Source organism: Schistocerca piceifrons, chromosome 2 (genome assembly GCF_021461385.2).
Source record: "Schistocerca piceifrons isolate TAMUIC-IGC-003096 chromosome 2, iqSchPice1.1, whole genome shotgun sequence".
NCBI classification, from domain to species: Eukaryota; Metazoa; Arthropoda; class Insecta; order Orthoptera; family Acrididae; genus Schistocerca; species Schistocerca piceifrons.
Window position 1 is genome coordinate 425,574,291 of NC_060139.1, and position 15,647 is coordinate 425,589,937.

The 15,647-nt window shown below is 42.0% G+C and overlaps 1 protein-coding gene across 1 annotated transcript in view; it reads right to left on the reverse strand.

Annotated features, from left to right (window-relative positions):
- Window positions 1–15,647, reverse strand: part of LOC124775446 (Down syndrome cell adhesion molecule homolog) — a 144,484-nt gene that overhangs the window by 69,273 nt on the left and 59,564 nt on the right. The window lies entirely within an intron of this gene.

The window sequence follows — 15,647 nt, forward strand, 5'->3', positions numbered from 1 at the left end:
AAATTGTTAACATGTAATATCTCTTGCATCACAGCTCTTGATGAGTGTCTGGCAATAAAATGTCAACTCTGAGACTTTCCCTTATCAAGTTTTCTCAACACTGGTGGCTAATTCATCCATACAATGAGTGTGATCAGGGCCAGTTCAAGAATTCAAGAACATTTTCCCTCACAAGCAGCACATCATTTGGCGTCCATCTCCTCCTCTCCTGCCTCCCTCCCTTAGACATTAGTTGCCATTTCTTGGGCTTTTAATCAAGGCATAAACATAGTAATACCGTCCATAGCTGAATAGTAGTACTCAAGCTTTTCACATGAAGAACTTGACTTTGCTATTGATACCAGTACAAATTTAAAGTGACACATCCTCACAGAAATAGGAGCAGAGGAAAATAATTGCACCAATCCACGCAGTATTTGTTATTTTGTGTACCTATTACTTATTCGCCATGGCTTAGCTTGCATATTAGAAGTTTCACTATGATGAGTGATGGTAAGTAAATAAGCTACAGTACGTGATAACGTCAGCCGCCCTCATATATCTGCCTGTTGGAGTAAGTGTAGCACAGATGCACAAGCAACAGATGCTGATCTCCACAGCTTGGTTAAAAAACTGAACACCGGACTCCAATTACAATAACAAACGCTACCCATCGCGACCAAACAGGGTTGGTACGACGATTCGAATGAACGGGTCTGACCAGTGGTCCCGAAGCCATATCACAGAACAATTTTTGACCTTCTCCACAACCTTCCACGTTCGGGCATGCACCCGTTCTTATGCCTCATCACACAAGGTTTGTCTGGCCTAAGATTAAAAAGGTTTGTGCCACGTGGACCATTCCATGCCAGCAGGAAAAAAGTGGCCTCCAAGCACAGCCCCCTCTTTGGTAAATTCCCGATTCCAACAGGGCGGCTCCAGCAAGTCCACACTGACATCATAGGCCACTCCCTTAATCACATGGTTACCATTTCATTCTGTCAATGATAGATCGCATGACATAATGGTTGGAGACCACTCCAATTTCCAACATGTCAGCGGAAACAGTAGCAAAAACGTTCATCAACAGTCGGATTGAAACTTCCTGCCGGACCGAGACTCGAACTCAGGACCTTTGCCTATCGCGGGCAAGTGCTCTACCAACTGAGCTACACAAGCACGACTCACGCCCCGTCCTCACAGCTTTACTTCTGTCAGTACCTCGGCTCCTACCTTCCAAACTTTACAGAAGCTCTCCTGCAAGAGCACTTGCTCGTGACAGGCAAAGGTCCTGAGTTCAAGTCTCGGTCTGGCACACAGTTTTAATCTGCCAGGAAGTTTCATATCAGCGCACACTGCACTGCAGAGTGAAAATCTCATTCTGGAAACAGTCGGATTGCCAGATTCGGCTGTCCGCCCTCCTTAACACCAGACCAAGGTCGGCTGTTTGAATTCCAACTGTTCAATGACTTATGCCACCTATGTGGATACCACTGGTCCCACACAACCGCCTACCACCCCTACTACAATGTCCTTGTGGAAGGGTGGCATCGGACGGTGAAAGCTGCTCTCAGGTGCCACTCAGAATTGTGGGTGGAGGCCCTTCCAAGAGTTCTTCTGGGCATTCGCACGGCACATAAAGGTAATCTTTACACTTTGCTCTCCAAAATACTACACGGCGAGCCCCTCACTCTACCAACTGAATTTGTAGCGCATGAAACGGTACCCACGGAACAGGCCTTACCAGACTTATACGTGAGCGTGTGCACAGATATACAAAACATCAGTGTGCCACTCCCCTTTGCATCTCATGACACAACGAAGTTTTATTCATAAATACCTCATTTTCTCACGTGACAATATCTACAAACACTGTGAAACCCACTGTACAACCGCCACTGACAGGACCATACCGAGTGTTGAACCACTATACAAACACTTTTGATATCGAAATTGCTGGAAAACAAACAACAATGTCTGTGAATGGGCTTAAGCCGGCGTGGACATAAGCGGGTCTATCACAACAGACACTCCCCACCTCACTGCTTCCTATACACCTGTTAGTCGATTTTCAAGTGCGTGTGAATCTTCACGATTTTCTGTCTGATGGCATATCTGTCACATTACACGATACTGACCTTGGCATTACCGCTACCAACACGGACAGGTGGTTGGGTGCAAGCATTGTCACACTCCACACATGCACACCACTCCTGTCGCATCAGAAATTGACACGGCAGGGCTCACCTCCCGTTTTTCAGCAGACGGTACACTCACTGTCATCATTCCATCTTACACTGGCGCTGGCCCTGAAATGCCACCTGTGTACGCAACTCCGCCAAAATGCCTGCCTCTTCAAACACTACCACCGAGCCAGCAATGATTAAAGATGCCGAGGAGACTACTTCCTTATCTGCTAACACTGCCTGCGGCAACCCATTAGACGCACTGCCGATGTGGCGCTTTGGGTGTGATCTGCGGTCCCCTGTGCACGCTGCTAACTATAACGCATCTTCCATCGCATCAGCCATCACACAGCTGCCTACATTATTTACGGCACCCTGCCACTGGTTCTTGTCTCATGCTCCACACTATGGGGTGGGGCTCCGTGGTGGCGTAACATATCTGACTCGGTAAGTGGAAAATCGCTGCCCCACGAGGCAACAGGAGTTAGTATTTTATGACACTCTTAATGCTTAGTCATTTTATGTGTATGTGTTCAATAATAAATTGTGTGGAAATCATATCCCTATGCTGTATCACAATTCTGTCATCACACAGCCGGTACCCGCTCTCCACAATGTGTTTACGAGCCACTACTAATTTCAGTACGAAATATTGTCTTAGTTACTACACGTGTATTTGAAATGTAAACTTTTCGATTAAGTCCCCATCTAATCCTGCTGAAATTTCACCCATGGCCTACTTAATGTTGGGGTTTTGTATTGGGTCACAGTTAAAGGCACATTTTGCTGCTAATGTAAGACGACTTTCGACGCTTCTGTATGGCCCAATATGGACTGCTCGAGTACAGCCTGTCCATTACCCTCTAAAGTCACCTGACAATCACGTGGATTTTTGTCTCATGGGTTCTCATAAAAAGTGAATTGTACCTACAAAACTCCCACTGATACAGTTGAAGAACTGGAACGGCAACTGTGCAGTCTTGTCGGGTTTAAGAGATGATCTGGTAGTATCTCAAAGAATTAGGTATGTACTGCAGGGATGAATTCAGTATTAGCACGAAACATGTGGAGTTAATAGTAATTTGAGCTCAATTATATTGGGATTTCATTGTAAAGCACAGATTTATACTAAATACGACATTTGATAGAGAAGTCTACAAAGGAGATTGCTTACAAATCACCTGTACCACACACTCTGGAATATTGTTCAAGTGTGAGGGACCTGTACCAAATAGTATTAACAGGGGACGTTCAATGTATACAGAGAAGGGCAGCACAAATGGCCACAGGTTTGTTTCACTCATTAGATAACGTCATAGAAATGCTGAAGAAACCGAACTACCTGCCGGAGTGGCCGAGCGGTTCTAGGTGCTACAGTCTGGAACCGCGCGACCGCTACAGTCGCAGGTTCGAATCCTGCCTCGGGCATGAATGTGTGATGTCCTTAGGTTAGTTAGGTTTAAGTAGTTCTAAGTTCTAGGGGACTGATGACCTCAGAAGTTAAGTCCCATAGTGCTCAGAGCCATTTGAAGCATTTTGAAGCCGAACTAGCAGACTCTTGAAGACAGGTGTAAACTATCCCGAGAAAGCCTATATAGAAAGTTTCAAGAACCGACTTTAAATGATGACTTGTAAGGCGTCCACAAAAGCAGTAAGATACAGTATGAGACCCTCAGAAAATAATAATTACATTATATCAACAAAAGGCAATGCAGTTAATCTCATGTACCGAGAACTAACAAAACAATATCTACCAAAATATGGACAGGGGTATGAATAAACAAGTTAACCCTGTGGTGCATGAATTTCACTGCAGTGGACAACTGTTAATGGTCAATTCTCTGTCGTTTTCAATCAGTCATGAGGCTGCAAATGCATGCGGGACACAACACCAGTAGGGAGTGCCCACTGCAGTGAACTGTGTTCATTTTCAGTCTCAGGACTGATTGGAAATGCCAAAGAAGCGACCATTAACAGCTGTCCACTGTCCAGTGGACGCTATGCGCCACAGGGTTAAAGTGAAACGCATTTTGGAAATGAACCGAGCAGGTGGTTAATGGTATTGGAAAACACCATTTAACAAGAGAACGGCGAGCTTCAGTGCAGAAAGGGATACGGCTAGAAAAATACATCATTCAGTTTAACATAAATACGGCCGGGACTGAGGGTAAGTGGCTGCATGACATTAACAGGGCGAGGCTGCGACCCATCAAGAAAAATACAGTTCACCTCTAGCGAGACGGTGATTGGCTGAAACCATACTAGGTGACGCAGACACGACACGGTGGGGAGCTCCCCATTATATAAAAAGCATTTTGCGAACTAAAATGGATAGATATCTCTCTCGTCTTGCAGCAGACCGCACAAGTGTGTGGAAATAAGTCAGGGTGTTGAGAGCTTTGCTTTCAACGAAGTGAGGATGATATTCTTCACGTATCGTGGCGACAGATAGCAAAGAGGTAGATAATTATTCCTGCGGGAATTTATGTGGGCAAAGAAATTGTGGACGTTGCTCCAACCCTTTGCGAGTGCGCAATTGCCATTATTTCGACTAGGGAAAGATTAACGTTCTACGGAACACAGGAAAGTTGAGACTGAGTGAATTCAGTCAAGGCCAGAGCAGGGAATTAGCATTTCAGGTCCAGCACGGAGAGAACAACGTTGCAGATGCTGCTTGGTGAAGTACCATAGCGCATTAGGCCTCAGTAAATATTGAGTCTAGATTTTGCTCACTTCAACTTGTGTATGCTTTGATCACTGAATATCAAAAGCATGGATACTAACCTATCCTCTCATTGAGTACATGAGAGTTTTTTCATTGGTCCAAAAAGTAGAATTTATTCTCCAACTCAGTGCACTGACCAGCTACGACAATGTAGATTTAAATGAGGCGATGAAGATTTTTAATCATTCTTTCCTGTGATGAAAAATTTTTATTTGTAGAGATAACGATTTTAATAATCGTCAGTTCAATATGTCCAAAAGTCAAATATCTTGATACTGAGTGTCAAAAGTAATTGAACATGATTGTTGTGTATCACTTGACCCCTGAAAGCACAGTTGATAAAGTATATGTAGAATAAAAAAGGAAGTAGCTGGTTTGTCCTTCTAGAATAGACCCCAAACTTTCACCTTTCTTAATTCATGCATTCTAGTTGCGAGACAGCAGCATTTCTAATGATTTTTGTTGCTATCCACGCCTGATATTAGCTGCCTTACAGGGCCAAGTTCATATTTATTTAGAATGTCTGTTTAACACCCTGGGTTTGAGAAGACAGTTCAGATGTTTTGTCCATTTGCGCACTAAGTGGTAAGCTAAGTCTGCACATATTAATACACTCACTGTGCAGATACAGAAGTACGGACAGTGACAAAATGGCTACCCTACTAGGGTGCTAAATTACAGTATTCTGATAGATTGATGATTTGCTTTTGATTGGTACAAAACACGCAATCCTCCCAAACAATAAGCTGACGCAAACTGGAGAAAAAAAAATGTAAATGTAAATGTGACTCTACTGTGTAGTAAGTGTAGATAGAATTGTATTCATGTATTTCTTATGTGCTGGCGCAACACATCGTTGAACTGGGTTGTGTTGAGTTCTGACCCAGCTCCAGTAACCAAAAGGCTATTTAAAAGACGAGGAAACGGGTTCAAATATTGAATACAGGACCGCAGATGATATTTTGGGGTAGAATCAAGTCTTATGATCTGTTGTTAACGCGTAGTAAGGTTCGGTAAATCCGCAAACCGCAACGCTTACTGGACCGCTCAAAAATGACAGAAAATAATCGATTATGACAAAGAGAAGTCGTGGAAGATATTGATAGGATCGAGTTGGACATGCAACAGGTATATCAGCGTTACCAACACGAGACAGAACACGTGGAAATACCGAATAAGACCGAAAATGCAACACATGGTGTTCAATATGGTACAAAGAATAGACATGAGAACGGCGTTGTTAATTAATCAGACACTGAGTCTGTAGATAGTGATTTACAGCATATAGAACCAACCGTAATCATATTGAATCAGGCAGGCTTGCAATTGCATGAAAAAACGAATGTTAGTGCTCCCACACTATGTTCGGAAGTGAATGCAACAGTTCACGAAAAACTAGATAGAGAACGGTTGCATCAGATGGCAACTGGCGAAAATGGTGTAGATGAAAACGCCAACGTATTCGGAATGTTGCAGCGTTTATTACAGCAATCTCAGGAATCGCAGCGTTTATTACAACGATCTCAGGAATCGGAAAAGCGTTAAAGTTCACATAACACAAGGACAAAAAGAATTAACATTGGGACTGAAAGAAACTAACAAGGAAATACAAAAAATGCGTGATAATATTCATGTCCGATTAGATCAAATGTGAACTGAAGCTAAGGAAGCGCAAATTACGCTTCAAATGCTCGTTACAGGGCACAAACAATTGAGAACAGACACTGACACTGTCCTAACAGACATGATTACGTTGCTTGCAATTACACAACATAGTGCCAAAAAGGTTAAACAACAGGTAGAAGCTATTGCCATCAAAGTGACTATGAAGGCGAAACATGATATTCCTGAGACGAAGTCTCACAAAAGAACGACAAATGCAGCATTAAAGAAATTCGATGCTCATATTTTAAAAATGGAAGAGAAATACGAACAACAATTTCAATGGCTGAGATCGGAAGTTTTACGTTCGATAGGAAGTCGTGGTGACGTAGAAAGCGTTAATGAAGAGTCGCAGACGACGACAGAATCCACTTTAGTGTCGGTAGATACCACTGCGAAGTCTGCAAAATCAACAGTTGCCGATAATACGACAGAAAGGGTACACGAAATTACGTGTGACCTATGACGGAAAAGCACATGTGGATGCCAGTCCGAAACCGCAAACCGCGAATGGGAAATTAGTCCAAACCAGCGTACGCCAGAACATTACGGTAACCGTAGGTAACAGTTTGGATTGCGACCACCTGTTCAAGAAAGAAAAACAGGTCAATCGGAAGTACAAGAGTGTGATTTACAGTAAGACTCAGCACGTCAAGCACAAAGCGTGACATACGCTGATCAAACCGTAGAGACGCGTTACGCAGCGCCACAACCTGTAGGACGAATACCGACGGGTTACAGTACGGCGTCTAACGAGCGAGAATTGCTTACATGTCAAGATACAGAACCGGTAGCGGGCGTTATGCACGCATATTGCAGAATGAGACCTGCAAGTGATTCTACAGCACAAATGTCACAGAAGGACCGAAATTACACATGTTTGCGTAGATTTGACGCAAACCAAGGAGAACCGCGCGACTGCTACGGTCGCAGGTTCGAATCCTGCCTCGGGCATGGATGTGTGTGATGTCCTTAGGTTAGTTAGCTTTAAGTAGTTCTAAGTTCTAGAGGACTGATGACCACAGATGTTAAGTCCCATAGTGCTCAGAGTCATTTGAACCAAGCCAAACCAAGGACAGAATTCCAGTCTTCGAAACCAAGAAGGTACATTACAGAGAGAGGCGAAAGATTTTGGTGATAACCACTTTCTTAGAGTGCGGAAATACCAGCACTATAAGGAAGATGCAAATATTCTCCATCCCTGCAAATTTATTGACTAATTTAAAGTAGCAATACCGACACATTGGCCTTTGAAACATAAGATAGATTTCATTTGCACACATATGGAGGGAAATGTTGCTGAAACTATGCAGAAGATAGCAGAAATTTGCATTCGTATGATTCATTTATAGCTGCCTTTATAGCAAGATATTGGTCTCCTGAGGCTTAGACGAGAGTAAAATATGGATTATTAAAAAATGTCTCATTCGGAAATTCGCGTGAGAAAACAGCATTCAAATTCTTTGAGAATATGCCTAAAAGGAACCAATACTGAGATAATCCATATAGTGACGGAGAATTGATTCAAATATACTAAACGAAACTGCCAACGAAGTGTCAACAAGACTTGATAGGACGTGGGGACAATAATGTAGAAACTATCAAAGGTGTTTTGAGAGGAGTAGAATTCATGTATGAAAACGACGCTCAAAGACGTCGCGATTCAGGACAGAATAATTTTGAAAAAACACATAATAGTAAGGAGAATAGCAATAATGGTAGCGACAGAAGGCCACTGTTGGCATTGAATTCTGGAGGAAATGGGAATAATTATGGAAATGGTAGTAATGGAAACAGTAGACCACAACGCAATGGATTGTGTTTTAATAGTGCTTGGAACAGGCGGAATATAGACGAAAACAGGAATGGAAACTGGAGAACTCGGGATAACCGACAGACTGATTTTAATCAGCGATCTCCAGGTCCATGGAGAGAAAGCAGATGAGGAGGTGGTGCGAGAACGCAGCCACAGGCAAATACTTCGGGTAATTACCGGAGAAACGATCGACAGATGGAGGTTGAATTACGACCACCAAATCCTGGGAAGCGTGAGGACTGAATGACTTTAGGTATTGTAGGAGTTCAAGCTGATTACACACTTTCTGCAGAAACGGATGACAAGGCGCCCGCAGCAATAAATAGGTAAGGTGTGACGTACAAGAGTCGGAATTTGGAACAGGAACGACAGAAAGATCAAAGGTATCCGCACATATATTAAAAATAGGCTGTTGGGACGAATAGGTTGGATTGACACTGACGATCAGGAAGAACTCCCAGCATTACCTAATAATGAACCATTTGATTATGACGAATGTACATGGTGCAGATGTTTGATTCTGCACAGACGAAAAAATGATTTTCAGCGGGATAATACATATCCTACTGTAACCTGTGACGCTACGATTGATCAAGACGGTAGTATTAACCGACAAAATTCGGCTAATATAGGTCACAGAAAAAGGAAGGAAGTACGGATAAGTACACATGATCAAAAGTTCGATGCGCTACAAGACCTACTAAAATCCTTCCACAAAACTTTGGAAGAAAAGCAGAAAGAATCTAAGGCATTGTGGATAGCGAGAATCGAACAAAATCGAGAAGAACGAGTCGATAAGGGAGAGGAAAATGACAGGGAAAATATGCCATTTGGATCGGAAAACGAACCAGATAATAAAGTATGTTAACATCTGATAAATCAGATTCAAATGTATACAATTTTGGTGCATAGGAGGACATAGTGAGGCAGTATTACCGAGACTATGTAATCATCACAGCAGACACAGAAAACAGCGTCGTAATAAATGACGACACGGCTGAAAATTTGACTCTGCAACTCTCAGTGGCAGATAACAAATATGATAACGAGCTGACTCAGGGTGTGAGTACAGACACACTTAACATAGAATCTGACGACTCCCCAGAATCTAAGTGTGAAATACTGTCACATTTAAAGAATAGTTGCCAGGCTCTAAAATCCAAATTAAACACGATTACACTGATGTGTGACGAGGAGAAAACTTAAGGGAAGTAGTAAGGTGTGAAAATGAGGATTTAAAATCTAGCAGCAACGAAACTAAAGTTGGACAATTTAAAAAAAGGGGAGTACTTCTCCTCAAACTCTCGATGAAGACCATCAAATGTTGAAGGAAAATGATGCAACTATGGATGTCCATAAACATCCAGTTCTGACGGAACAAACACACACACATTGGTTAGACTACGAAGTAATTGAGGTCATACTAATGGAGGAAATCGAAGACGAGAGTACTACATGAGAGATAAGTCCGATGTCTTGTGTAACAGTCAAGACTATTGGCGTTAACGCAATAGTAGATAGTGGGAGTGAGTTAATTGCGATATCAGAGCCGTTATTCAGTCGTTGCAATAGTGACAATGACTTATTCGAACAGAACAAAGGTGCAGGGATGTTAAGGGTCAAACATAAGCGGAAAGGCAAGAACTCTGTTGACATTATAAGCATTATTTGCTGAAGAATGACATGCTGTTCCACTGACTCATTGGGTAGGACGAACCATGGAAGTTAAAAAATTAATGGATCACAGATGATACAGCGAAGGAATGTAGATATGTTTCAGGTAGCAGCAGATCTCAAGAGGCAGACAGGACGAGCTACAAACATGTAAATATTCAAATATAGGTACAATAATACTAATCATTTAAATCATGAAAGTAGGTCAGAACAAATAATAATAAAAGAAAAGTAGTTGTATGATGTACTAATTAACTGAACTACACATCATCAATCCATGCTCATTCAAGAAGTAAAGGAATCGTTGTAAAATGAAGTAACTTAATGTGTAAATGATGTAACTCTTCTGTAAAGTACTGGAAAATCCTTTTTAAACGTTCATTTTGTATTATTCATGTAAATATTCAATTGTAAATTTCATTGTAAATTAGATAACAAAACTTGTAAGCATTAGCATTAAGCCAAACTCATTGTAAACAAATGAAACAAAGAAGACACACAAACAACGTCACTACAATTGTTTGGGGAAGGAAGCCAAGCTGACGACACAATCAGAAAGTCGACGGGAAGCTACGGTCTGCGTGTGAGAGTTTATACGATTGCACAATATGGCATTGGCGACAAAATGGAGACCGAAGTAAGGAATTCACTGTCTCACGCTTCACATTAGTGTGGAGAACGAGCCATGTGTATTTTGAAGGATATTGTTCCACGCCTCACCCCAATGGCGAAAGGACTGTTCAGACGGTCGGCTGGAGTGACCGAGCGGTTCTAGGCGCTACAGTCCGGAACCGCGCGACCGCTACGGCCGCAGGTTCGAATCCTGCCTCGGGCATGGATGTGTGTGATGTCCTTAGGTTAGTTAGGTTTAAGTAGTTCTAAGTTCTAGGGGACTGATGACCTCAGAAGTTATGTCCCATAGTGCTCAGAGCCATTTGAACCATTTTACTCCCAGGGCCTTGTTTCGACTTAGGTCTTTCAGCGCTCGCTCAAATTAATCACGCAGTATCATATCTCCCATCTCACCTTCATCTACGTTCTCTTCCATTTCTATAGTATTACCCTCAAGTACATCTCCTAGGTGCAGACCCTCTACTTCCCAGCTTTGCCTTCTTTGCTTAGGACAGGTTTTCCATTTGAGCTCTTGATATTCATACATATGGTTCTCTTTTGTCCTAAGGTCTCTTTAATTTGCCTGTAGGCTGTATCTCTCTGCCCTCTAGTGATATCTGCTGCTAAGTCCCTACATTTGTCCTTTAGCCATCCTGCTTAGCCGTTTTGCACTTCCTATCAATTTCATTTTTTAGACGATTTTATTCCATTTCGCCTGCTTCATTTACTGCGTTTTTGTATTTTCTAAATTTATCAACTACATTTAATATTTTTTGTGTTATCCAAGGATTTCTACGAGCTCTCGTCTACTTGATCTTGTGCTGCCTTTACTTCTTCATCTCTCGAAGCTATCCATTCGTGTTCTACTGTATTCCTTTCCCCCGTTCTTGTTAACCTTTCCCTAATGCTCCCTCTGAAAGTCTCAAAAACCTCTGGTTCTTTCAGTTTATCCGCGTCCCATCTCCTTAATTTCCTATCTTTTTGAAATCTCTTCGGTTTTAATCTACAATTTATTACCAATTAATTGTGGTGAGAGTCCACATCTGCCCCTGGAAATGACTTACAATTTAAAATCTGTTTCCGAAAGGTCTATCTAACCATTATATAATCTTCCGATGTCTCCAGGCCTTTTCCACGTATACATCCGTCTTTCATGATTCTTAAACCACGTACTGGGGTGAATAGTGCTACCAGGCTGCTTCCTCTTTCGTTCCTTTCCCCAAGTCAATATTCACCTACCATTTTTCCTTCTCTCCATTTTCATACCGTCGAATTCCAGTCCTCTTGATTATTAAATTTTGGTCTCTTCTAACTATCTGAATAATTTCTTTTATCTGATCATACAATTCTCCAATCTCTTCATCATACGCGGAGCTAGTTGCCATATGAACCTATACTATTCTGGTGAGTGTGAACTTCGTGCCTATCTTGGCTGCAATAATGGGTTCACTATGTTGTTTGTAGTAGCTTATCCGCGTTCCTATTTTCTTATTCAATATTAAACCTATTCCTGCGTTACCCATATTTGATTTTGTATTTATAACCTGTATTCTCCCGGCCAGAAATCTTGTAACTTCACTATTTTCCACTATATCCAACTTTAACCTATCCATTCCCTTTTAAAATTTTCGAACCTACGTGCTCGATTATGGGATCTGATATTTCACGCTCCGATCCGTAGAATGGCAGTTTTCCTTCTCCTGATAATGACATCTTCCTGGGTAGTCCCCGCCCGGAGATCCGAATGGTGGACTATTTTACCTCTGGGACATTTTACCCAAGTGGTCGCCCTCAGCATCACTAATTAACCAAACAGTACAGCTACATGCCATTGGGAAAAATTAAAAATTAAATAAATAGCCTTCTTTTTCGAAATGACAATCCAGACTTTACGACTAACCATCGTACAACGTGAAATGTAATGAAATTCTACATAATTACTTTTTGAGTGATATGTTTAGCTCCAGGATAAAGAATTTAAAGCTATTTATGAGTTTTATTTTCAGAAGAAACAATGTACTTGCCAGTTGCTATGTTGCAGATTTCTAATCCTTGTTCTCAGTAAACAGGACGTATCCATTTTTGCTTCAGCATAATAGTCTGATTGCTACAAAAAGCGGTTCCTGTCGATGGTCTTGAGTCGGCCTCCGTTGGTGAGTGGTCGGCGCTGCTGGTTGCTGTAAAGAGGACCCAGGCTCGACTCTTGGTTGGACGACTGGAACGGGATGCTGTCAGCCTCGTGATGCCAATTAAGGAGATACTTGACCGAACAGTAGCGGCTACAAGTCACGAAAACTGATAACGGCCACAAGAGCAGTGTGTTGACCCCACGCCCCTCCATAGCGCATCAAATGACGTCACTGGCGGAGAAGGACACGGTGGTTGGTCGGTACGATGGGGTCCTCCGGGGCTTGTGGACAGAGTATTCGGTTAAGTCGATAGTCATGACAATGAAGCCCGATTTAATACCTATTCGAAAGCGGAAAAAGTACACTCAATGCTGGTCTGATCATGAACAGGATCTTTACTTCGGAATCTGGAATCCACGGTCCACAAAAAACGAAAGATAGTTTCTTTTATAATTCACTTCAGTTCTAAGAAGACTGAAATTAAGTGTGCAAATATAGAAGCGGTACAAACTTGATGAATAATGACCAAATTAGTTTTCCTATAATGTCTGAATATGAAACCGAAACAACAAATTTGTTCAAAATGGTTCAAATGGCTCTGAGCACAATGGGACTTAACTTCTGATGTCATGAGTCCCCTAGAACTTAGAACTACTTAAACCTAACTAACCTAAGGACATCAAACACATCCATGTCCGAGGCAGGATTCGAACCTACGAGCGTAGCGGCCACGCGGCTCCAGACTGTAGCGCTTAGAACCGCTCGGCCACCCCGGCCGGCACAAATTTGTTAATTCAATTACAAATAATCAATTAACATAGTTATTTTGGACGAACTTCCTCCCTTAGGCCTATATTACTTTTGCGTATTGTATTTCATTTGACTTTTTATTTTTAACTGAACATGTTACTATTTTTACTTTTCCTGTAGTCTTGTGTATTTCTTCATAATGGGTTTTCATTCTTCAGATTTATATTTAGGTCACTGAATAGTTGTTACATCCTTTCCGTGTCATATTTTCAATAATCTTGGTGAAGTTCAGCATCACAGATGGATCAAACATGGAAATAGAATTCTTTTATGGACCACCTGCGTCAGGAGACGGATTGGCAGTTCGCTTTAGAGAGAATTTGCAAAATATCGTAAGTTTCCTGATTATCAGAGGAGATTTCCACTTGCTAGCTTTAAAATGGGGGAGTCATATTATCAAACTGGTGCCAGGAATAGGGATAGCTATGACATTATTTTCAATGTCTATCCGAAAACTACTTTGAGCTTGTGAAGATTTCGTCTTAGACACTTCTAGCAATGATCCAGTAAACACCCGATTCTTTAAAGAATCGAACTCCCATGAATAAATCAGCTTCAGACGTCAGATGCATTAATGTGTTAAATATTTGACGTCAAGTACGTAAGTGAGGAAAAGTTTAGAAAATGTTTGAAATTACGTTTCAAAGTTTGTTGGAAGTAATCAGAGTGCTGTCATTCTCAAATACTAGATGAATACAGTCTGTGTAACTTGCGCGCCCTGAGTTACGCTGCTTCAAGATACATGCGCGGTTTCTAACTGTAATACGAGTACTTCTCTTACTGTGTTAAAGTTTTAACATAATACTGTGCCTCTTAATGAGTAGATTATGAAAGCATTTTGAAATTTTTAATCCTCCAATTATAATATGAAATACTGACACTAACATTTTTATTACCCCTGGAACGCTTTAGGTAGACAACCTGCATCTGGGTTAGTGCGCCGTGAACTATGAACCGGGTTAGCGGTTTACTAGTATTGACAGACATGAATTTTTCGAGTCAGTTAATGTAGAGGAGGCACTAATGATCTTAAGACTGTGATAGCATCAATGACTATGAGTGTGTATATGATATTGTAGAACTTGTGTTGTTAAAAAGAACGATGCAATGGCCTTCGGACATGCATGCATGCAAGCCCGAGGGAACAGGCGACTACAGCCGTTATGAAATAGCTATGGCACTTAGGAATACTTAAATAGAGAGGAAAAGACTAGAATACGAAAAATAGATTTAGTAGTGCTTTAGAACGTTGTCATCGGTTAATACGCTGGACCGACCGCAGTCTGATACTTCTGACGCAGTTAATACACTGAGGTGACAAAAGTCGTGGGATACCTCCTGATATTGTGTTGGACCTCCTTTTGCCACTGTGTAATGCAGCGTGGCATGGACTGCACAAGTCGTTGACAGTCCCCTGCAGAAATATTGAGCCATGTTGCCTCTACAGCCGCTCATAATTGCGAAAGTGTTGCCGCTCCACGATTTTGTGCATGAACTGACCTCTCTGTTACGTCCCATAAATGTTGGACGATCAGGGTTGCCAAATCATTCTTTCGAACTGTCCAGAACGTTCTTTAAACCAATCGCGAATAGTTGAGTCCCGGTGACGCGGCGCATTGTCAGCCATGAAAATTCCATCATTGCTTGGGAACAAATGGTCTGCAAACAGCCGAGCATAACCATTTACAGTCAATGATCAGTTCAGTTGAACCAGAGGACCGAGCCCATTCCACATAAACACAACCCATACCATTATGGAGCCAACACCAGCTTGCACAGTGCCTTGTTGACAACTTGGGCTCATGGCTTCGTGTGGACTGCGCCACGCTCGAACCCGATCATTATCTCTTACCAACAGAAATCGGGACTCATTTGACCATGCCATTGTTTTCCAGTCGTCTAGAGTCCAACTGATATGGTAACGAGCCCAGGAGAGGCTCCGTAGGCGACGAAGGCGATTTTGACAGTTAGCAAAGGCACTCGCGTTGGTCGTCTACTGCCATAGCCCATTAACGTCATCGTACGACTCCCACTGATAACTGCGGGTATTTCAC